Source organism: Carlito syrichta, unplaced genomic scaffold, assembly GCF_000164805.1.
Source record: "Carlito syrichta isolate Samal-C Ts95f unplaced genomic scaffold, Tarsius_syrichta-2.0.1 Scaffold315561, whole genome shotgun sequence".
In the NCBI taxonomy this organism is placed as follows: domain Eukaryota; kingdom Metazoa; phylum Chordata; class Mammalia; order Primates; family Tarsiidae; genus Carlito; species Carlito syrichta.
The window spans coordinates 1-25,163 of NW_007259657.1; the positions used below are offsets into that span (position 1 = coordinate 1).

A 25,163-nucleotide genomic window follows, 5' to 3' on the forward strand; every position below is an offset into this window, starting at 1 on the left:
AATGCAATTGTATACCTAACCCTTAACTGTACCCCACAACTTCACAATAAAAAAAAACAACAAAAAAAAACACCAGTAACAGAAATAGAGAAAGGGGCAGGTGGGAGATAACGTGTGGATTCCAAAGGATGAATCTTGCTTGGATATTGCCTCAAGTATGCAAAACCAAAAAACAATATGAAACAACTGAGGAAACAGGAGCAATAACTGGATTTTGATAGTATTTAAGAATTTTGTTTGCTTATTTGTTTTTTAGAGACAAGGTCTCACTATGTTGTCCAGGCTGGTCTCCTAGGCTCAAGCGAGTCCTCCTGTCTCAGCTTCCACCACACCTGGCCAGGAATTATAGTTACTTGTTAAGTGTCATGAAAGTATTGAGGTTATGTTGTTTTGTTTTTGTTTTGAGTTGGAGTTTCACTCCTTCTCCCAGGCTGGAGTGTAGTGGCACACTCACAGCCACCCCAGCAACAACCTCCTGGGCTCTAGTGATCCTTCCGCTTCAGCCTTCCAAGTAGCCAGAGCTACAGGCAAGTGCTACCACGCCTGACTAATTTTTTTTTTTAATTTATTGTGGAGACGAGGTCTCGCCAAGTTGCCTGGGCTGGTCTCGAACCCACAGGCTCAGGCAATCTACTTGCCTCGGCTTCCCAAAATGTTGGGATTATAGACTGAGCCACCAAGTCCAGATGAAGTTATGTTTTTTAAAAGATGATGTCTTCATGTGAGACTGCCTAAGCATAATGTTCTTTTTTTTTTTGAGTTGGAGTCTCACTCTGTCACCCAGACTTGAGTGCAGTGGCATGCTCCCAGCCACTGCAGCCTCAACCTGCTGGGCTCCAGCAATCCTTCCGTCTCAGCCTTCGAAGTAGCTGGAACTATAGGTGCGAGCTACCATGCCTGCCTAATTTTTGATTTATTGTAGAGATGAGGTCTCACCAAGTTGCCCAGGCGGGTCTCAAACCTGCAGGCTCAGGCAATCCATTCACCTCAGCCTCCCCAAGCACTGGGATTACAGGCTGAACCACTGAGCCCAGCTAGCATACTGTTCTTAAGACTTGTAGAAGCCCTATTGTTTGAACAGTTATCTGAGGCATTGCCTTATGTTTTCAATGTGTTAACAAAGGATTTTACAGTTGACCTTTGGTTTCAATTCCAAACCATATTTTCCTACTTGTGCTCTGATTTCTGCCTAGAAAGACATTTTGTAATTTTAGCATGATTACTGTCTAGAGGGACTGGGTATGTTCAGTTCTGGCAAGTCCTGGCAATTGCATGTTTTAGAATCATTTCCTTAGCTTATGTCTTTTCTCTTGCATTTTACTATAGGCCACAAAAAGAAGCCATGTGACATATTCAACCCTCTGTTTGATATGTCCTTAGTCAGATATCTGTGTTCCCAGGGATGACAGTGTTGCTAAACTTTCTGCCATTATATACCGAGAATCTCCTTTCTCCCAGTTTCTGAGAATATTTTCTTCATTTTCCTTTAAACCTTCTCTGCCATCCCCCCTTGATACAATCCAACTATTGACTGCTTCTTTTGCAGTCAAATATGAGAGGCAGAAAGTTGGGAGAAGTAAGGAGTTTTATTATGATACCACGGGATCAGGCTATGTGTCCACCAAAAACTTGCTTGTTTTAGCAGAGTTTCCATCCAGTATTTATAATAAAACATACAGTTACTTATATTTCCCCCCGATTGATTAATAATGTCTATGTGTCTTATGACCGTTACTCAGTTTCTTTCTTTTTAAATTTTTTTAAATTTTTCAACACAAAATATATTATCAAAATCCCCAAGCTACAGGATTAGCTTTAGGAAAAACATATAACCTAACTGGCCAAGTTAGTCCCTAACAAGCCATTCCCAAGCAGATTTTTCAGATAAATGTAAGTATACATCCCCAGTTAACTTTCTTATTTCTGAACTCTAACCACTATCACAGACAAGATAAGTCATAGCCTTTCTCCATGCTTTGTGGAACTTTTTCCTTCCTCTTATCGAATTCCCACAAGATTCTAGGAATGCCTTTGATGTCTTGGACATTTCTACTTCATAGAGAAATGAATCTCAGAAGTATGTACATTAGGTAACTGGCCTACCAGCAGACCAGTTCCAAGGAAGGAAGTTGAGGATGTGAATATGAATCCCGGAATACTTTGAAGCTATCCAAGCCACACATCTACTAAAGTTCTCCACTAGGGGTATGAACACTAATCTTAGCCACTTCCCAATGTGCTCTTCACTCAGATGTTGTTTTTCTCTGCTCCTCGAGAATCTTCACCCATTTTTAGGATGCCAACTTTAACTTGACTGGGTTGAATTAACCCAATATCCACAGATGTCTAAACCCCTTTCACACAACTATGCAAATTGTGGAGGCTAAATACATAAACATAAAAAAATTAAGGCTTAATTTACATGAATGAGCTTTCCTCCCCATTAAACCACTATATGGCACCTCACACTTGAACACTTGTATAACATACCCAAAACCCCCACTCTATCCAGCACAGATATACTCAACATGCTATATTAAGTATAATTTCCGTTTTATTTTTTTCTGGAGGATAGTTGTTCTTCAGTCCTTAAGGATTCAGCTCCTTACATGGGCTTTGGTGGAGGTTGTGGGGCAGTACCTGCAGGTCTAAATTGGGATAGGGGTGTTTGGTCCTTGTGGGCTTCACAAGACAGATTCCTCACTATCTTGCTGCGAATAGCACAACTCATAGAAATGTAGCTTCACATACAGCTTGGGAAGCACATAGGCATCGAAGATACTTCAGAAATGTCCCTGACAGCTGCAGCCTCCACTATGTTTCGAATACCAAACTTCTTAAAAGCCTTTTCCTTGGGCATGCATCGGGTGCAGTTTATTTAGTGAATGGACTGCACATGGCTGTTCCTTCTTTTCTTTGTCATCTTGAAAGTAAGGATCCGAAATAGCAGTTTCTTTCTTAATCAGTGTTTAGACCCCAAACAGTTACTGTTACAAACAGGCGCTCAGATTACATCAATCCTGCCATTCTTCTAAATTACAATTACCTCGAACAATTTGGGGCTGTGTACTTTCTAGCTGGTTACAGTTTTTTTGCTTGTTCCAGGAGTTCTGGTTCACAAGGCTTGATTAAATAGTATACATAAAATTAATACAAAAGCATGAAAGAAAGTAGTTGTCATTTAGAGACTAAGGGAACAGATACATTTCTGGGTTTTAGAAAGTTTCAGCAGATCCCATTTCTTATCGAGGTCAAGCAGAAGCTTTTCCAGGGATGTGCAGTTTTTATGTGTGTGTATCTCCTGCTTATCAGGGGGCTCAGTGAGATGGTTGTATTCCATTCAGTACCAGCAGCAGTTATTAGATCCAAGGGCAGTGAAGAGGGGACAAGGAAAAATTGTTCATTTTTCAATTCAAACGGCTTCTATGTTTAACCCAACTCAGATTAATACAAGTTTTTAAGTCTTTTCTAAATGACTGTTTTAATATAATAAAAAATGACTTGTTTTCAGCCTGTAATACCCTGAGCATAATTAAGCCACTTTTTTTTTTTTGAGTTGGAGTCTCACTATGTCACCCAGGCTGGAGTGCAGTGGCACACTCACCGTCACACCAGCTTTGACCTGCTGGGTTCCAGAGCTCCTTCCGCCTCAGCCTTCCAATAGCCAGAACTACAGGCGTGCACTATCACGTCTGGCTACTTTTTTTTTTTTTATTGTAGAGATGAGGTCTCACCATGTTGCCCAGGCTGGTCTTGAACCCGTAGGCTCAGGCAATTCACTCACCTCAGCTGAGCCACCGAGCCCACATTAAGCTACTTCTAATGATCTCTTTGGGCCCTCTAGGCTTTCATTAACGCATACGTCAAAGTCCTTCCAGTTTCCACTTTTTGCCCGATCCACATTTTAAGATTTTTGTTAGGGCTAAGATCAGTGATTTGCACCATCATCCCAGCACTTTGGGAGACCCAGGCAGGAGAATTGCTTGAGCTCAGGAGTTCAAGAACAACCTGGGCGACATAGTGAGACCTCATTTTGACAAGAAAACAAATTAGCAAGGCGTGTTGACAGACACCTGTAGTCCCAGCTACTTGGGAAGCTGAGATGGGAGAATCACCTGAGCCCGAAGGTAGAGGCTGTAGTGAGCTGTGATTGTGGCACTGCACTCCAACTTGTGTGACACAGTGAGACTCCAACTCAAAAAATAAATAAATAATAAAAAGTTAAAGCCAGTGTTTATCAGGTGGGCGCTCTTCTGCTCAGCCAGAGTGAAGCAACTGCTATTCCCAAACACAAAGTCACCTTTCACTAGGCCTCAGGGTGTTTGACATATGCTTGCCTGGCTAGTCATAATTAGCTGGGAGCTAACATAATTATTTTTATGTGAATAAATAATGTGAATGGAAAAATACATTGTAGAAGAATATATATAGCATAATAACATTCATTTTTTTAAAAATTTGTTTTTTTGAGTAGAAGTCTCACTCTATCACTCAGGCTGGAGTGCAGTGGCATGCTCACAGCCACTGCAGACTCGGCCTGCTGGGCTCAGGTGATCTTTCCACCTCAGCCTACCAAGTAACTGGAACCACAGGCATGCGCCACCATGCCTGGCTAATTTTTTGATTTATTGTAGAGACAATAAATTGGAGTTTTTTTGTCAAGTTGCCCAGACTGGTCTCAAATCTCTGGACTCAGGCAATCCTCTTGCCTCTGCCTCCCAAGGTGCTGGGATTACAGACATAAGCCAGTGCATCTGGTTGTTTCAAAATTTTAAATCTATAAAACAGTACCATTTAATTTTTATAGCTATGGAAATGCATATTTGCTATAAATATTTACAGGAATACTAAACATTAATTATGACCATAGTTACTTCTGAATGGAGGAAGTAGAGCCAGAGAGGCCTTTAGATATAAGTTTATAATTTTTAAAGGGAAACAAATATGGCATAATGTTATTGTTTGATAATGCTGGTGAAGGGTAAAAAAAAAAAAAAGGGGGTGTCTATTCTAAGTCTTGCATGATTGAAATATTTCACATAACAAAGTAAATGATTTCTAAAAAATCCAGGACACCCACTGCCGTCCAATGTTGAACTAGAAGTCCCAGTCACTATAGTAAAACAAACAAACAAAAAGAATGCAGCATTTTAACTTTGGGCAATCAACATGCATATTGCCACAGTACCTGAAATAAGAGATCTCATAGGGGACTCGAGTAAAGAACTTTTTTTTTTCTTGGTAATATGAATGTGTTCAGGAGTCAGCATGTGCTGAAGACAGCAGAACTCCTTCCCTGAATGACCCAAGGGAGAGGGAGGGGCTTCAGAGGCTTGTTAGCACAGCACATCCCTAAGGGGAGGGTGGTGGATTTACTCATACACCTCGTGCAACTTTTTCACCAATTCAGGGTCTGCCACTCATTTATGATAGCGTGACGCTATTTGGGAGTCTTTTACTGAAGACAATGCTTTGCTAGTAATTTACACTTCCTGTTTCGATTTTTCTATTTTCTCAGTCAGCAGTCTCACTTTTAACCAAATGCTGTGTTGTAGAGAAAGAAGAAAAAAGAGGAACTCTCATGTTCGCTGGTTTTCTTTCGGACTAACGTTAGCTGTTGTATTGTGTGTGTGTTGCTGTACATGACAAGCTAGTCTCGCTCTCTGCACAGTTCGACCTTAGTGGGAATCGTGGGCTCCAGGACACCAACCGAAAGTAATAGTGACTTTTGCCCATGTCTTTCCATACTTATCAGGAGCTGAAGAGAGACAATGGGGCAAGAGATAATATTGGTAGTATTTCTTTGGTTTACTGAACCCTAAATTTGAAAAAGAAGTTTTATGTGTGTGTGTTTTGTTTTGTTTTTGAGTCAGGGGTCTCACTCTGCTGCCCAGGCTGGATGCAGTGGCAAGATCATGACTCACCACAGCCTCGACCTCCTGGGCTCAGGCGATCCTTCCACCTCAGCCTCCCATGTAGCTGGGACTATAGGCACGTCATCATGCCTGGCTAGTTTTTTGACATTTTCTGTAGAGAGGAGGTCTTGCAATGTTGCAATGTTGCCTACGCTGGTCTCAAACTCCTGGGCCCAAGTGATCCTCTTGCCTCAGCCTCCCTGAATGCTGGAATTACAGGCGTGAGCCACCATGTCTGGCCTGAAAAAGTTTTGCTTGGGAGAGTAAGTACAAGAAAGCAAAACAAAGATCAAGTAACTGGTTCAAAAAATAACTTTCAGGGCATGTCCAAAGGTTTGGCCAGATTTGACCCAGAGTGTAGACTCTTTCATGCACAGTATCACCTAGAGAGGCACCTGGGCAGGAGCCCGCAGAACTGCTTCATGGCTAACCTGTTGCATGAGCTGAAGTTTGTATTCCCTTCAGGGCCTCAGACTCTTTGTTATAAGACCAGTATCCTGGGCTATGTCATTTTCCAAAGTTATCTCAGTTCCACCTTTCTATAGCCAAAAGTCAGAAAGGAACTCCATTTGTCCTAGAAAGTCACCAGAAGTTGGAACCAGGGAGCTCTTTGGATCAACTCTCATTTGTCCACTTAATACTTGCCCAACATCTGGTAAATGCTTACAGAGTCTAGCAGAACTGTGTAAAATCATAGGCCAGATTCTTGTCCATGAAACAAGCAGTGATTTTTTAGCAGGATGTGGTCGAATGAACCACAAAATCTGTCAGGAGGATTTTGATGGAGCTCATGAGTCTTCCTCAGCCGGGAGCTTAGGCAAAATGTCTTCAAGACAATTCTCTAGGGAGGGGACCTTCTTGACATCCTTAGGTTGAGTTCCAGTGGAAATCTGAGATTAAAAACTTTGAGACTTAAATGGAGCTCATGGAAGGAGAAAACATCTTTTTTTTTTTGAGTTGGAGTCACACTCTGTCGCCCAGACTGGAGTGCAGTGGCACGCTCCCGGCCACCACAGCCTCAACCTGCTGGGCTCCGGAGATCCTTCCGCCTCAACCTTCCAAGTAGTTGGAACTACAGGCAAGCGCTACCACGCTCAGCTAATTTTTTTTTTTTTTTATTGTAGAGATGAGGTCTCACCAAGTTGCCCAGGCGGATCTTGAACCCGCGGGTTCAGGCAATCCACTCACCTTGGCCTCCCAAAGTGCAGGATTACAGGCTGAGCCACCGAGCCCAGCTGGAGAAAACATCTTTTGAAAGGTTTAAGCAGATCTTTGGTTTCACCTCTTGGGCAGGCCTTTTTCATTCTTTTGCTCTTGAAAAAGCATGTGAATTGTAATAAGAGCAAATGACTCTGAATAGTGCTCCTCACATGTGAATTATAATAAGAGCAAATGATTCTGAACAGCGCTCCCATGTGTGAATTGTAATAAGAGCCAGTAATTCTGAATAGTCCTCCCTATATGTGAGTTGTAATAAGAGCAAGTGATTCTGAACAGGGCTCCCATGTGGGAACTGTAATAAGAGTCAGCAATTCTGAACAGTGCTCCTCATATGTGAATTGTAGTAAGAGCAAGTCATTCTGAGTAGTGCTCCCCATGAGAAAATTTTAATATGAACAAATGATTCTGAACAGTCTCTCCATGTATGAATTGTAATAAGAGCAAATGATTCTGAATAATGCTCCTCATATGTGAACTGTAATAAGAGCAAGTGATTCTGAGTAGTACTACTCATATGTGAATTATAATAAGAGCAAATGAGTATGAACAGGGCTCCCATGTGTGAATTGTAATAAGAGCAAGTGATTCCGAACAGTGCTCCCCATGTGTGAATTGTAGTAAAGGGCAATGATTCTGAAGAGTGCTCCCCATATGCCAGGTATTATCTAAGCCCCACTCAACACATATCAACTCATTTAATTCTCAGCCGGGAGCTTGGGCAAAATGTCCACAAGACAATTCTCCAGGGAGGGGACCTTCTTGACACCCTTAGGTTGAGTTCCAGGGGAAATCTGAGATTAAAAACTTTGAGACTTAAATGGAGCTCATGGAAGGAGAAAACGTCTTTCGAAAGGTTTAAGCAGTTCTTTGGTTTCACCCTTTGGACAGGCCTTCTTCATTCCTTTAAGTTCTTAGAAAATTTTATAGATAGCCAAGCTAAGGCATGAAAAGGTCTTTAAATATCTCATTCAAGTATCTACACATTAGGTACTAGAGCTGGAATTTGACTCATACACCTGGCAGATTATGCTCTTTGTTACAACCAGCAATGTATTCCTAAATGGGTCTGTCTGTGACATAAAAGTAAAACTGGGATTACTGTGTGACTTGGTGTAACAGCTTCTTGTGACAGTTGTAACAAATTACCACTAATTTGGTGACTTAAAACAACGTATACATATTTTCATTCTGGAGGTCAGAAGTCCAAAATGGGTCTGACCACGGTCTAAGATCAAGGTGTCAGTCTAAGATCAAGGTGTTGGCAGGGCTGGAGTCTCCATGGGACTCTGTTTTTCCTGCATGTCAACTGGAGGCTTCATGGGACTCTTTCCTGCTGTGTGTCTGCCAGAGGCTCCGTGGGCTCGAATATCTCCTGCTTTCTGTCTGCCGTAGGTTCGATGAGATTGTCTCCAGTGGTGTGTCTGCTGGAGGGTCCGTGGGACTCTGTTTCCTTGTCTTTGCAGCCTCTAGGGGCTGTCCACATTCTCTGGCTCTTGGCCACCCTCCACCTTCACCTCCAGCAGTGGCCAAGTGGGTCTCTCACACTGTGGGTCTCTCGCTTGGACACATTCCTCTTTTGTCCCTTCTTTCTCTATACTGATCCTTGTGAGTACACTAGGCCCACCCTAATAATCCAGCAATAATTTCCCTATGTCAAGATCCTTAGTCACATCTGCAAATCCTTTTTGCATGGAAGGTAACACACCTACACATTTTGAGGATTAGAATATGGACATCTTTGGGGGCCATTATTCTGCCTCCCACACCTAGCAATTCCACCGGAAGGTACATACCCAAAAGAATTGAAAACATGTGGCCCACACAAACTTGCATGCAGATGTTCATAGCAGCATTATTTATAATTGCCAGCGAATGGAAATAACCCAAACGTTTATTGGTGAATACTGACCGAGCATACACCAACATATAAATGAATAAACAAAACATGATGTATCCTTAATGTGAGATATGATTGCATCATATAAATGAATGAAGCACTGACACATGCTCCTGCAGAGAAGGACATGGAAAACGTGCTAAGTGAAAGAAGCCAGATGCAAACACCACATCACACTTGATCCCATCATATGGCATGCTCAGATATGGCAAATCCATAGAGACAGAAGGTGAATCCATGGTTACCTGGATCTGGCATGTGGGAATGGGGAGTGACTGCAGATGGGCACAAGGAATCTTTTGGGGGTGATGGAAATGCTCTAAAATTAGATTGTGGGAGTGGTTGGTTGCCTGACTCCATATATTTGCTATAGATTATTGAACTGTACACTTAAAGTGAATTGAATTGTATGGTACGTAGATCATGCCTCAATAAAACACTTTTTTTTTTGAGTCAGGGTCTCACTCCATTACCCAGGTTAGAGTGCAGTAGTACAAACATGGCTCACTCCAGCCTTGACCTCCTGGGCTTAAGCAATTCTTCTGCCTCGGTCTCCTCAGCTAGGACTACAAGCTCACAGCACCACACGCCACTAATTTTTTTATTTTTTGTAGAGACGAGGTCTCACTATGTTGCTCAGGCTGGTCTGGAATTCCTGGGCTCAAGCTATCCTCTTGCTTTGGCCTCCTGTAATGCTGGGATTACAGCTGTGAGCCACTGTGCCCAGCTGCTTTCATTTTTTTTAAACAAGGAAGAAAGAGCCGCTACCCAGCATATATCTTGAAGTGAAGTTGTTAACTCTCTCTTCCTGGCAAGAACAGTCTTTTCTGCTGAGATTATTTCCTCTTACTTCTTTCTTTTTGTAAGGTAATATGTTATTTCTTTCTGGAAATGATATGATAGAACGTGGCAATAGTAGTTGTGTCTTCTCATCCTTCCTAGGAAAGTAAATAGTAAACACCTTGTGTCAGTTGTTGATAGTTTATTAAACTACTGATCTGTGAGACCCAGGAGTTTGGGAAGCAATCGCCCAGCTGATCTGTGAATGCTGAAAGACAGCCTATTAATCTCTGAGTTCAATCTTTCATCTTCAAGAGGAGAAGGTCAGAGTTTGGCAGTGGAGTTATCCATGCAAAACTACCCAGCCAGGATCCGGGAAGCTCATGTCTCCACTGTCAGTGTGTCCTCAAGGTGCCTTCTGAGTCCATACATCTAAGAACCCTTCGTTTACCTGCCTCTTCACCCACTCTGGGGAATGACATCCTGGGCAAGTCCATGTGTGGGAAGCCCTTCACCAAGACACAGCTCCGGGGGAGACACTTGGCTCCATGGGGCTGAGCTAATCTCCATAAATCATTTGACCAGAACAGCCCACACCATCACATGACAGAGCCTAGGAAACACATCTGCTGCATGACTAGGATGAACTTACTGGCCAGGAGAAGGTATCACCAAGGGTACTTGCCCAAGACTCAGCAGAGTGCAACATGTGACTGGCAACCCCTGGGACCTAACTCAGTGCACGTGGCACTGTCAGCGCCCTGGGGTTTGGCCATTCTGCTAGGTGTGAGGTGGTATTTCGCTGTTTCAATTCGTGCTTCCCTAATGGCATACGACGTGGAGCATCTTGTCATACATGCACTTGCCTCCTACAAATCTTCTTTGCTGCAATGTCTGTCCAGATATTTTGCTCATTTTTCAAATGGGTTGTTTGTTTTCTTATTGTTGAGTTTTAGGAGTTATTTTTATATTTTGAAAAATAGCCCTTTATCACATATGTTGTTTGCAAAATATTAATATTTTTTCCCGGTCTGTGACTTGTCTTTTCATTCTCTTGACTTATTTATATTTTTAAAAACTTTTCTACTTAAGTGAATGAATCTTGAAAATATTGTAAATGAAATAAGTGACTGGACGTGGTAGCTAACATCTATAACCCCAGCACTTTGGGAGGCCAAGGCAGGGGGATCGCTTGAGCCCAGGAATTTGAGTCAGCATGGGCAACATAGCGAGACCTTGTCTCTACAAAACAAATTGTTTTAATTAGTTAGGCATGGTAGTGTGTGTTTGTAGTCCCAGCTTCTCAGGAGGCTAAGGAGGGATCCTAGGAATTTGAGACTGCAGTGATCTATGATTATGCCACTGCACTGCAGCCTGGTAACAGAGTAAGATCCCCAACTCAAAAATAAAAATAAAAAATATTGTAAGTGAAATAAGGCAGTTACAAAAAGCAGTACACTGTATCATTTCATTTTTCAAAATGTCCACTAGGCATACTATAGATTCATAAAATAGATTTATGGTTGCTGGCAAGCTTGTGGAGCACCAGTCCACTGCTGGTGAGACTGGAAAGTGGTACAGTGCTCTGGAAGACATATTGGCAATTTCCTTTTCTTTTTAGTTTGTTGATTTCTTACAAAACTAAACACTTTTACCATGCAATATAGCGTTGTGCTCCCTTGTATTTGACCAAAGAAATTGAAAACTTTTGTCTACACAAAAATCTACACAAGTGTTTACAGCAGCCTTATTCATGATTGTCAAAACTCAGAAGCGACCAAGATGCCCTTTCATGGGTGAACAAACTGTGGTGCACTCAGACAATGGGATAGCAGCCAGTGCTAAAGTGAAAGCAGCCACCAAGCCATGAACAGGCAGGGGAAACCTCAAATGCATATTACTAAGTGAAAGAAGTCAGTCTGGAAAGACTACACACTGCATAACTCCAATCACAGCCATTCCAGAAAAGGTGAAACTGGCAACAGTAAAAAAAAATCAGTAGCTGCCAGGGGCAGATGGAGAGATGGACAGGGCACAGAGGGTCTTCAGGGCAGTGACTCTTCTGTGTGATGCTGCAATGGTGGACACATGTCTTACACATGTGTCAAAAGCCACAGAATGCATAACACCCCGAGTGAGTCCCAACATAGACTATGGACTTTGAATGGTAATGGCATGTCAGTGTAGGTTCACTGATTGTAGTCAATGCACCACTCAGATGTGAGAGGTTCATAGCAGCGAAGCCTCAGAGGGGGAGGGGAGGCCAGAGGGCACACGGGCACTGTGTTGAGTTCAAGAGAAATTGAACTTTCCATACAACTTTGCAGTACACCTAAAACTGCTCTAAAAAATAAGCTCCCTTAAAAAAATAAAAAGAATAGTTAGCACAACTAAGAAACTACCATATATGTATGACTCTATTATGTGTGTAAGTTGTGCCGGCTCTGAGCAGCAGATGCCCTGACCCTGACTGGGCACATCTACTGGCCATGAATTGCCCCTTGCCTGCTGCAGTGCTGGCCACTATGAGCTCATGCCTAGCCTTCTCAGGTGGGCTCTGTTGAGCCCTTGGTTGTGAGAAACTATCCCAGCAGCAAATGGCTGGGAGATTACACCCCTTATTGACCAGTGACTGACTGATGTGGATGTGCATAATGCCTCAGGTTTCTTGCCTCTGGGTAGAACCATCTCCATAGTTCAAGCCATGCTTTAGAGCTCCCTGTGGCAGCCAGACATGGTGGCTCATGCCTGTCATTCCAGCACTTTAGGAGGTTGAGGCAGGAGAGTCACTTGAATCCAGGAGTTCAAGACCAGCCTGCGCAATGTAGTGAGAACTAACCTCTACAAAAAAAAAAAAATTAGCCAGGCATGGTGGTGTGCACATGTAGTCCCAGTTACTTGGGAGACTGAGGCAGGAGGATCGCCTGAGCCCAGGAGGTTGAGGCTGTGATGAGCTGTGATGATACCACTGCACTCCAGCCTAGGCAACAGAGTGAGACTCTGATCAAACAAACAAATAAACAAAGATTGGGCTTCTCCACAGCTATTCAACAAGCCAACAAGCGCATGCTTAGTACTTCCTGAATGCTAGGTGAGTTCTGGGTACCAGAGGCACCAAGGTAGACAAAACTGACATACTTCTGGAGCTCCTGTTCTAGTGAGAACCAGCAGTGAATGAACAGGAGGCTCTGCACTTGTCTGGCTCTGCATGTTCCAGCTGGGTGACCTGGACCATGGAATGTGATCTCCTCAGCTCCAGTTTCTCCTTTTGTAACAGGCTAATAGCAGGACCTCACTGAGGACAGATCCACCCAGGGTTGTTTTGCAGGTAAAGAGAGGGCAAAGCCTATAGGCCACAGCTGGTATCTGTTAAGAAAATAAAAATAACTCAGCCAAATAAATAAAATATCATGACATAAGAGAAATAAATATAGAATTCAATGTCAGAGGTTAGCAAAAAAAAAAACAAAAAAAACAAACAAAAACCAGGCGAGGGAAGAGAGAAGGACAGATGGACATCCAGGGGATCATAGAATAGTCAGGAAAGCCTCTTGGAGAAAGAGAAAATACTTCATTCAGTACACAAAACTCAATGTCAGGTGGATTAAAGACCCCAAACGAGGTGCTATTATGAGCTCTCAGACCGGCGAAACGTGAAAAGAGTGACAGAACTGGCTGTGGAGAGACTGTGGGGCAGAGGGAGCTTGCATACATGTTGGTGGAAATGTGGGTGGATGGCCCACCTGGAAACAGGGTTGGCTTTGTACAGAGGAGCTGAAACGCATGCTCCCCGAGGCGCAACAAGTGGGCTCCCAGACACTTATCTGCATCTGTGCACCAGGATATACGAATGGTAATACCCCCATCAGAGTCACTCCAAGTCTGGAAACAGTTCACACATCCAGCGATAATAGAAAGGTAAGTTGTGACATGATCATACAACATGAGACGGTGCAATGAAAATGAATGAACCACTTCTATAAGCAGCCACATGGGAGATAGCAATATATACAATGTTTATGGAAAGACCCATATGATAGCAATCCCATAAAGCCCAAAGACAGGCAAAACTAAGCAGTACTGTTTAAGGATAAAGACTTGGGCACTAAACATATAAACAAATACAAGGATGTAATTTTCTAGCCAAGTGCAGTGGCTCATGCCTTATAATCCTAGCACTTTGGGAGATGGAAATGGCAGGATGGCTTGATCCCAGAAGTTCAAGACCAGACTGGGCAACACAGCAAGACCTCGTCTCTACAAAAAAATTTTAAAAGCCAGGTATGGCGGTGCACGCCTGTGGTTCCAGCTACTCAGGAGGCTGAGTCAGAAGTATTGCTTGAACCCAGGAGGTTGAACCATGATTGTGCCACTGCACTCCAGCTTGGGCAACAGAGTGTGACCCTAACTAAAAAAGAAAAGAAAAGAAAAAAGAAACAACTGTCTTAATAACATGGGTCCATCTCATGGGAAAGGCACTGTGATAGGTGAGAAAGGCATTGTGATAGGTGGGAAAGGCATTGTGATCAGGTTGGGACCCATGGGGGCTTTTGAGATGCTGATGATATTTTTATTGCTTGACCCATGTAGTGGGTACCTAGGTGCTTTTGTGTTATAATTATTCATTCAACTATAGATACATGTTTTAAAGCATTTCTCTGTGTTCTTGTTATCGTAGGGGTCAGAGGAAAATTTCCCTTTGGCCCTCTGAAGGTTGACTGGAAATTACTGACATAGGCAGATGTATAGGAGGAAAAGTATATATATTTATTTGATCATAGTGTTATGTGACACACGAGCCTTCAGAATGAAGACCCAAAGACTCCGGAGGAAACCATCCTTTTTTTTGGAGACAGGGTCTCCTTCTGTCGCTCATGCTGGAGTGCAGTGGCATGATTACAGCTCACCACAACCTCGAACTCCTGGGCTCAGGTGATCCTTCCACCTCAGCATCCCAAGTAGCTCCGGCTACAGGCATGTGCCATCACACCTGGCTGATTTTTTTTTATTTTCTTGTAGAGATGAGGGTCTTACCACGTTGCTCAGGCTGGTCTTGAACTCCTAGGCTCAAGCAACCTTCCCGCCTCAGCCTCCCAAAGTGCTAAGATTACAGGCATGAACCAATGTACCTGGCTAAAATTGTCCATTTTAGTGTTTATGTTTAACAAATTATGAACAACTGTACAGAAATATGACTGAACAAAAAGTGTATGATCTAGTATGAATAGACTGAGTGAGGAAACCCAGAAAGGCCTGTCTGTCTAGATTCTTCTTGGAATCTCTGAGCATGTAATTTTTCCTCCTGGGTATGGGACAGGATCCTCTCTGGAATGGGGATCTTATGACCTACAGTCAAACAAGTTAGGTCAGATAATATCTTTATGACCAGCTTTCTTCTTTTCTTTTCTTTTCTTTTGACACAGGTCTTCCTATGTTGCCCAGGGTGGTCTTAAATTCCTGGACTCAAACAATCCTCCTGCCTCAACCTCCTGAGTAGCTGGGACTATAGGCATGTACCTCCACACTCTGCTAATTTTTGGATTTTTTTATAGAGACGAGGTCTTGCTATGTTGCCCAGGTTGGTCTCAAACTCCTGGGCTCAAGCAATCCTCCCGCCTTGGCCTTCCAAAGTGCTGGGATGACAGGCGTGAGCCTCTGTGCCTGGCCTCATTCTCCATCTGATCACCCTTGATATCCTATCTACCTGATATCCTCATTTTCCACCATCTCCCACGTGATGTCCAACCACCTGACATGCCTTGGGCAAGAACTCTGTCAGGAAGGTTTAGTCAGAATCCCCTTCTGCTGATGTTTCTCTTAGTAATTTCCCATCCACTGACCCCCACCTACTCCTTGGCTATTGCTGTGGTTTGAATGTTCCCTCCAATATGCATGCTAAAATTTAACTGCTATTGTGATGACACCTTTAAGAGGTGATTAAGACATGAGGGCTCTGCCTTCATGAGTGAATTCGTGCCATTATTGCAGGCGTGAGTTAGTTATTGTGGAAGTGGGTTCCTGATAAAAGGATGGAGTTTGGACCCCTTCTCTCTGTCTCATGCAATTGTGAACCACGTGATGCCTCCTACTATGTTGCATGCAGCAAGAAGGTCCTTACTAGATTCAGCCTCTCAGTCCTGGACTTTGCGACCTCCAGTGCTATAAGCAAAATGTATCTCTTTTCCTTATAAATTACCCAGTCTGTGCTACTCTGTCAAAGCAGCAGAAGATGGAATAAGACTGCTATAAATTCCCATGTGAGCCCAATCTCTTTTTCTCCCTGCAAAATCCTGTTGCAGCAGTTCTTATATCTAGCTGGATGGTCCTGAATAATCTTCCTTACCATGCTTTAATGAGTGGTATTGAATTTTTTTCTTTTGGACACCAGTCTGGGCTCTCACCTACAGGCTCTGGGGAAGAATTCAAGTGCCTTCAGGTTGTGGGATGAGTTCTGCTCCCTAACTGAGGTCCCCATTTCCTTGCTAGCTGTCAGTTGAGGTCTCTCTTAGCACCAGAGGTCGCCAGCATACCCATGGCCCCTCCATCCTCAAACCAGCGACGAGTCTCTCTATAGTCACCAGAGGAAAGAAACGCAGCTGTGACGGGTTTGTGGGATTAGAGTAGGCTCACCCACCCAGATAATCTCCCTTCTGCCAAAACATGACACAGTCACCAGCATGATGTCTCCTCCCGCTCAGAGTCTTCACCTATCTCTGGGTGAAGAGGGAAGGAGACTGGACACAGGTGATGGCCACTGGGCGGGGCGGGGGGGGGGGCGGTCACTCTTAGAATATTGCCCACCACGGACTTGAATACATTCTTGTGATTGGAAATCATTAAAAAACAGCCAGGAAGAGATGGCACCTCTTTGGCGAGAAGAGCTTAGCAAACTGCACTCACCTGTGCCATAGCACACAGGTGAGTGTGTGCTCAACTGTTCTGCATGCACCAGTTCCATGCCACAGCTTCCTATAGCACAGACCTGAATTGATGTGCATCTGCTGAGCATGACTACAGGACAGCTACTGTTCCAGGCACTAGGGGTAGAGAAGTAAGTGAGACAGGCCAGACCCCTGCCCTCAGACAACTTTAGTTAGGAAATGAATACACAAATGCATGAAGTCAGATGGTAAAGCAAGGTACAAGGCTGACGGCGTCAGGGGTGTGTGTGTTGCCGGAGGTCCCTGGCTCAGTACAACCTCTGAGGAAGAGGTGCTATGTGGGCAGAGGCCAGTGGTGTGACTGGAAGGGGAAGGGCATTCCAGGAATGGAAACTGCAGACGCAGAGACAGGAAGACTGTGAGGCTGGAGTGGAAGTGAGGTCATGGGGACCGGCAGGAGTCAGGTGATACTGGCCGGCGGAGCCTAGGAAGGATGGAACGCGTGAGCTGGAGCTATGATGAAAGGTTTTGGGAATGGTGGTGCAGCCGGGCTCAGTGGCTTAACCTGTAATTCCAGCACTTTGGGAGGCTGAGTCCAGTGGATTGCCTGAACCCACAAGTTCGAGACCATACCGGGCAACTTGGCAAGAGCTCATCTCTACAATAAATCAAAAATTAACTGGGCCTGGTAGCGCACGCCTGTTTTTCTGGCTACTTGGAAGGCTCCGGGGGAAGGATCACCGGAGCCCTGCAGGTTGACCCTGGGGTGACTGTGAGTGTGCCACTGCATTCCAGCCTGGGCGACAGAGTGAGACTCCAACTCAAAAATAAGTAAATAAATAGTGGTGCTGGTTGCACAACAGTGTGCATGTAATAATGTCACTGAACTGCTCACTTGAAATGGTTATAATGGCAAGTTTAATGTTATATGTGTTTACCATGATAAAAAAGAAATGAAAAATAGAAAATAAATTTTAAAAAAGAAATAGCATTTGATCAGAATTTTTTTTTAAATGGGGGAGGGGGTGGAGTTCAGAGCCGGGGAAGCAGCATAATTAAATGCCCAGGGAAAGGGAGGGTATGAAACATTTTTTAAAAATCCTCCAAAGGAAACTTCTTGGTGCTGCCTGGGCTCAGTTTTTTACCTCAGTGCTGGTATCTGGGTGTGTTCACTTTTGAACACTAATTGAGCCATGAACTTATCATCTGTACACTTTTCTGTGTATTTTTTCCTTCAGTTGAAATACATTTAACTCCATCTGTGGTGGGAGAATTAACCACAGGGACTCCAAAAGTACAGGTGAGAGCCTGCTGTTTCTCACACACTCAGCAAATAGTTGACATATTTGTTCACTACACATACTAACTCATTTGATCTTTGTAACAACCCCATGAAATAGAGCACTGTAACTATCATTTCCTGTTTCACAAATGAAGAGCCTGAAGCACAGAGAGGTAGCATGATTATCCAAGGTAACACAGCCGGTGTTGCCAGTGTTGGAATTTAAACCCAGGACACCTGAATCCAGGGTCCACGCCTTTAATCATCACGCCAAACAGAATAAATGAATTAATATGTTCATCCCTCTCTCTAAACCAGTGGTTCTCAATATGGGGGCGGGAGTGAACATTTTGCTCCCGAGGGGACTTTTGGTCGCGTCTGAAAACATTTTTGATTGTCACAACTCAGAGGCAGGGTCTAGTGGCAGCAGTGGGCTGATGCTGGGGATGCTCCCACACAACCCATAGTGCTGAACGGCACCCCACAGCAGGATTACCCACCCCAGATGTCAGGAGTGCTGAGGAAGAAAAGCAACCTAACCGATGTGTTCCATGTCTCCCCAGCTGTCGCTGCTTTAGATTCTTAAAATCTCTCTGCTAATCTTTCACGGTTAGATTAAAAAGATTCTGGTGTGAAATGACTCCTCCTGCTGCTGTCTGTAGTGATCAGTTATCTGGCATGTTCCTGAGATACCACTTGCTCCTGTCTGGCACGAGCCTCTGACTGCATGGTAGGTAAGTCCTGCCATGGCTTTTCTTGTGAGAATTCTACCAGGGGCACTTGATGGCAGGCCCCATGCCTGTCTGTCTACAGGGAGCCTGCCACACAGGGCTGTTTTGGCACCCACCTCTTTGTTCCTGGTGCTTCCACAGGCTCAGGACTCTGCATAGCACTGCCATCCTATGAGTGGGAATGACAGCACAGGCAGTTCCCAGGGTCACAGACTCATCCTTGCTTTCTGCATCAGAATTCTCAAGTTAGAGCCCAGCAGCCAACAGGGTGCTAGAACCCAGGGAGTCGCTGGTATGTGTGAGGCACTGACTTGGTGCTAAGCACAGCGTAAATACAATTAATTCCCAGAGAGACCTTGCAAAGTAGGTGGTATCCCCCCATTTCACATGTGGGAAAACCCAGGCATGAGAAGCTGGGAAACGTGCACCTGGCATGTAGTTGGTAGAGTGGGGACTTGAACCTGGTAGCTTGACAGCAGAGCCCACACTGGTCTCCACACCAGGCCCCACTCCTCTCAACTTCCTCCTTGTGACTGACCTAGCTAGCCACCTCGCAGCCTCTGCTGGGGCTACTGGGCAACCTCCAAAAGCCCTCCCATTGGTCTTCAACTTTCAGCCACCATATTTTGTCCCAGACTCTGAGCTAACAGCCACACTGTTGCTGAGCGAGATCAAGGGGGCTGTCTCCTGTCCTTTGTTTGATATTCCAGGAATCAGGCTGCCTCTTTTCCTCCATTTCACCTAAGACCTACTCAGTCACAGGTCACCATTTGTCCTGGGTGAATAGAGAGTGGTGAAGGACACACTTCTGCCTTTCCTTCTAGACAGTGACTTCCCAAGCAGGGGAGTACTTGCCTATTTATCACAATGTTCAGCTGCACCTGGCACACAAGCTGTACCTGCTCCATGGGTTATTGAATAGATGAATGGATGGACTCTATCACAGAAGACTGCGAAAACACAGCAGTCATGAGGATTGGCAACGGACTCAGACAAACCTGTGCTTGAAGCCCAAAGTCACTTCTAAACTGTGTTCTTGGGCTGTGTACTTGACCCGGGGTTGGCAACCTTTTTTGTGTGTGTGTGCAGGGTCAGGTATTTTCAGCTCTGTGAGCCATATGGTTTCTTGCACAACTGTTTACCTCTGCCTTGTTTCAATGAGTGTGGCTGTGTTCTCATAAACTTTTAATTACAAAAATAGGTGGCAGGCCTGGAGCAGTATGCTGATTTATGGTTTATTGTAAAAAAAAAAATTTTTTTAAAGATCAAATGAGACAACCCGTGATTGTAGCCCAAACCTTGTACTTAATGTCTTTGGGCAGGATGGCATGTATTCTGTCACATTAGTTTCATACAATCACAACCACATAGCACTTTCATGTATAGTATTTTGTTTTCTCTCCAGTTTCTTGTGAGATAAAACATTTGCGGAGTAGCATTTTATAGGGAGTAAGAGCATGGGACTCTGGAACAAGACTGCCTATATCCTAGTTTTGGTTCTGCCACTTAAGACGTATGTGACCTTTGCAAAAGCAACTTAACCTCCTTGATTTAACCTCCCTTAGTTGCCCTATCTGTAAAGCTGGGGTGACAATAACAGTGTCTCCCTCAGAGGATTGTTACTGTAACCAAGCCTATATTATAAAAACTATAAACATTCATTTTACTTATTTTCCTTTCTCTTTGTCCTTTTCTTCCTCCATGCATAATTGCTCGCATGTATTTCAGTAGAGCATAGTTGCTAATGATTATTTTCATAACCTAACCTCTGGGGGTTGCCCACAAGATAAATGAATTTTTTTCCTTTAAAGAATGATGACTTTTATGTCATGCACACCTCCTGTGATCCTTAGGTCACACACTCCTCCTCCATGGCATTCAGAAGTTTGATAGGCCGGGGAACATGAGCAGCTTTGATCACCAGGAATCTCACCTCCCGCACACCTACCTTACTCATAAAAGCTCCGGTTATGTTCAAAGGCAGGTTGGATTTGACAGTTTGTCTCTCCTGCCCTCATGCTTTGTCTAAATTGAATAAACCTTTTTCTGGTCCCAAGCTCTGATGTGTCAGTGTTTGGCTCTCTATGTTTTGGGACTCAAACCTAACTTGTGGATTCTATAAAATAATGAAGATTAAATGGGTCCGATCCACCTGGGACTCTTTAAAGATTCCAAAACCCAGGCCACAGGCAGACCTGTGGGAATCACTTTAACTGGAGATGAAATGTGGATGTCTACGCTAAATAAACTGAGTGTTGGTTCAAGTGCAAAATGTGAGGATGGACCAAATGAAAACACCAACTCCGTAGGGATGTAGGGAAGTTAAGATTTAACAGAAGAGTAGGAGTTTTCGACAGGATTACAGCGTTATTCATGCAATGTTGGCACATAATTTGGGCGATGTTGTTATAAACAGTGTTTCTTTTCGGTAAGGGTAGTTAATATTTTTTAGAGGGGTGTGACTGATAGTCATGGGTTTTCTGTTATCTGGTCCAAGCAAGGCAGGACAAAAGACGGGAAATTAATCTAACAAGGGTCATTACTTAAGAAGGCAGGAGGTTTTTGTCCCTGACTATTTAATTCCCTCCGGTACGATAAAAATAAGAAAGCGAGTTAATCTATACTCGGAGAACACAAGTCGCAACCAGTCGCATCTCTCGAGGCTTAAAGTGTTTGCTGGGGCTTTCAACAGCTGCCATATTTTATTTCATTTGACAGGGGCACCAGTGCAGACACGTTTGGAGACCAGACGGTCATAGGGCTCCTAGTGGGCGCGCGACCTCTTGGCGACCGCTTCTGCGGTCACGCACTCCTTCCACTTCCATCCCTGTCCCGGGGAGCAGACCCGGGCTGGGGCGCATGCGCGGTCGCGGCCTCCCGGGCGGCACAAGGCCCTCCTATCGCACGCTGGGATTTGTTGACGCGGGGCTCGCCAACCCGTTCCTTCCTCCCATTGGCTACGGCAGACCCCCACGTCCCGAGGCTCCGCCAATCACCGCGGCGCGGTGGTCCTACCAGCAGAGAGCGGCGGCGAAGCGCCGCAATCACAGCAGGGCTGACGCCGTGGTGTCTACGCGAGGCTGCGCCACAAGTTCCCACGGTCCTGTTGCCGCCGCTGTCGCTTCTGCTGTCTCCTCGCAGGTAGCCGCGGGTCCCAGCGCGGGGCCGGGGTGGGGCCCCACGCCCCGGGCAAGGGCCGCCCGTCTGCTGCGACTTGTGGCCTCGCGGCTGGGATTTCGTGTCTCGGGGCCCTTTCTGAGTCATCATTTTCCCGACGACGGGGGATTTCGGAAAAGGGGATCCAGAGGGAAACCCCGCCACCTCGCTGCCGGGTGGGGTGAGGGTAAGGATGGGGGCTAAGATTGGGGTGGGAACGGGACCTCTCTCGTCACGCGTGTTCTGGCTGGTTTGGAAGGGGAAACTGAGGCGGGAGGGGAGAAGGGCTGGCGGGGGCCCACAGCTGGGCCGCCGCGGGTCTGGGCTGGGTTCCGGTCTCACAGTCCAGGAGCGGGGCGGCCTTTGGATGCTTTTAATGTGTGGGATTGCACCCGTGGGAAAGGTTGTTGGAGACCATAGAAACGTCGGACGTGTCCTTTCGGGGAAGCCGAGCTGGTGGACGACCCCACGCGGCAAATGGCAGTGACAGCGTGCGGGCGTGCCCTGCCCGGTGCGCTCCAGGCCGTGGCCGCCGATCGTGGTCATTCCCCGACAGGCGTGGAGTCCCGGCCGGGAAGAGGCTGCGTCCCGCGCCTTGCTTCACGGTGGGCATGAGTCCCTCCGGGCTGCGTGGAGCACATCGGGCCTCCAGCGCAGGGCGCACCGTGCAGGGGAGAGACTGTGTTCAAGGGCTGGTGCAGGGCGCGTCTAGCCCTGACTGGGGGTAGGACTTAGCAGAAGTGGGGTGCTCGAGTGGATGGGACGCTTGAGGGATAGGCGAGAGCTATGGATGTAGAAGAGCGTTGAGTCTGGAAAACGTGGCACGGGGCAGGTACGGAAGGAGCTACTCTTTGGAGTCTGTGGGTGATGGATTTCCTGGGTCCTGAGGACAGAGAGGTGCCTCTTGCTGTGGAGAGGTGGACGTTGTCCTGAACGTCCAGGAATCTGCATTTGGGGATCTGCATCCTGGATACTCTGGTGTGGAAAGGCTGGGGGCCACACCAAGACTGATAAATCGTTGCCACCATCCCCAGGAGAATCAGTGTTGAGAGACAGTTGCTTGGAGACATGTGAGAGCACACCTCCCAGGGTTGCCAGTAAAAAAACAAAAACGAAAAACATTGAAGTGAACTCTGTCTCTTGAGTTTTCCAGCTATGGCTGTCTTTTGAAGACATGCCCACCAATTTTTTTTTTAACTGCATAAGTTGCTTTGTAGACCCCAGTTTATGATGGGGAAGTTGTCACATGTATTGAGGGTGTTGACATCTGAATAGTTACATAAACATATGGTAAGATTTACATTTTCTTGTAATTCAGGAAGTGCACATTAAAGCCATAATTAGATCATTTTATATCGACCAGATGAGGAATTGTAAAGTTAGATGCTGTCAAGAGATGATAGGTCTTTGAAGAAAATGAGATTCCCACTCACTACTGGTGCAAGTGCATATTAGAACAGTATAGCCACTAGAAAAAGGGGTGTTATCTTAAAACCCAATGGTCCCACTTCGAGAAAATACACTAGAGAAATAGAGACATTTGTGTATAAGGAGAGAGATATTTGGATATTTTGCAACATTATTTGTAATACAAAATGAAACAGCCTAAATGTCCATTAGTAGGAGAATGTTTATATATATCTTTTTATAATAAATGAATTGGAAAGAAATGCTTAATTTAGGATAGTGGTTATCTTGCAGTGTGGGGAGAATGGGATATCTGTAATGTGGAAAAAAGATTTTAACAGATTTATAAAATATTAACAGTTGATGGTCTGGGTGATCGGTTACAGGTATTTTATGTTATTCTTTGTGCATTTTCACAGGTTAATAATGCCTACTGTTCAATTTTCACAGGTTAATAATGACCACTCCTCAATTTCTTCTTAAAATTGAAGAGTTGTCATTAAAATTTAAAATTTCTTTCTAAGTAAAAATTATACCTAAATTAAAATTTTTAACTTAAAGATTAACTTGTAGCTATAAAAATCATGTTCAGTCATTTTGGAAAAAGACTACAAACTGCACTGGTATCAGGATTCCTAAGCATTAATTTGGGTGAAAGAAAATTCAAATGCCAAATAAGCACTGAAAGTAAAAATATGGAGTAACCATTGACCAAAACTTACTTTGCTGGATACATAATCTCTTCTAACCACGAGTAGATTAAAACCATATTTTTTGACTGTGTTTGTTCTGAAATACATGTTAGTTGTTTGTACTTTCCATAATGTTAAAAGATAATTTTTTTTTTAAAAAGGTAAGTAATCACTCTGTACAGATGTAAGAAGGAACATGGGTTAAGGACTTTGACTCAGTGAGAAAGCTTGGGGAGGTGCTGGAGACTCCAAAGTGCAGTCGGTTTGCGGATTGAATACTGAAATGAATGTGCACGTGGGAAGCAGGACTGGCCTCTTTCTGCAGCAGTGCAGGAAATTAGTTGCACTTCCAGTTAGTAGAGTTCACTTGCATGTCTAGACTAGAATTATTTGCATTTCCGTTATCCACAATACAGGGAGTTATAAAATAGTTGCTGTAGAGTCAGAATTGAATAACCTTGAAGAGTGTGCTCTGATCTAGGAGCCAGTTTGCCACTGAATCACTCATTTTATCAGCAGGGAAAAAATGGTAAAACTAACCTGAATAAAATACATTTTTCATTTGCGGTATAATCTAGTTGGATTTCATTTTAATCTCATTCTTTAACCAGAAAAATCAAAGGATTTAAGGACTGAATGAGCCCTTGATAATTAAGTTCAACCATATCATTTCACAGTGGACAATTAAGACCCAGAGAGGGGAAGGATCTCCCCTGAGTTAGTAGCTATGTGTCTTGTGTTAAAGAGAAATTGCGGATTTTTTTACTTTTTTCTTTTTGAGACAGGGTCTTGCTATGTTGCCCAGGCTGATCTCAAACTCCTGGGCTCACGTGATCCCCCTGCCTCCGCCTCCCTAATTACTGGGACTAGAAGTGTGTACCACCATACCTGACTAATTATTTTTACTTTTTGTAGAGGCGAGGTCTTGGTATGTTCCCCAGGCTGGCTTCAAACTCCTGGCCTCATGCGATCCTCCCACCTCAGCCTCCCAAAATGCTGGGATGACAGGCATAGCCACCAAGCCCAGCCTGATGATTTTTATCCTAAACTCCTAGAGAGTTGGATCAAAACCTTCAGGGTTGAAAGGCATCTTTACAGATGCCATTGTGTAACTAGCTGCTTTACTTGACTTTGATGGTTTGCTTTGTCTAACCCAGAGCCAGCAGCAAGCAGTGAAAAGTCACATCTGATGGTGGTTAAG

General features: G+C 44.5%; 1 protein-coding gene across 2 annotated transcripts in view; it reads left to right on the forward strand.

Moving 5' to 3' along the window:
• Positions 1-21,817: 21,817 nt before the first annotated feature.
• LGMN (legumain) overlaps positions 21,818-25,163 on the forward strand; it is a 29,026-nt gene continuing 25,680 nt past the window's right edge. The window contains exon 1 of one of the 2 annotated variants that reach the window (XM_008072945.1): positions 21,818-21,848. The gene's annotated coding sequence lies outside the window, so the exon portion shown is untranslated. Of the gene's footprint in view, positions 21,849-21,980; positions 22,051-25,163 lie in introns of those variants that run through there. The other variant, XM_008072947.1, reaches the window with a different exon arrangement.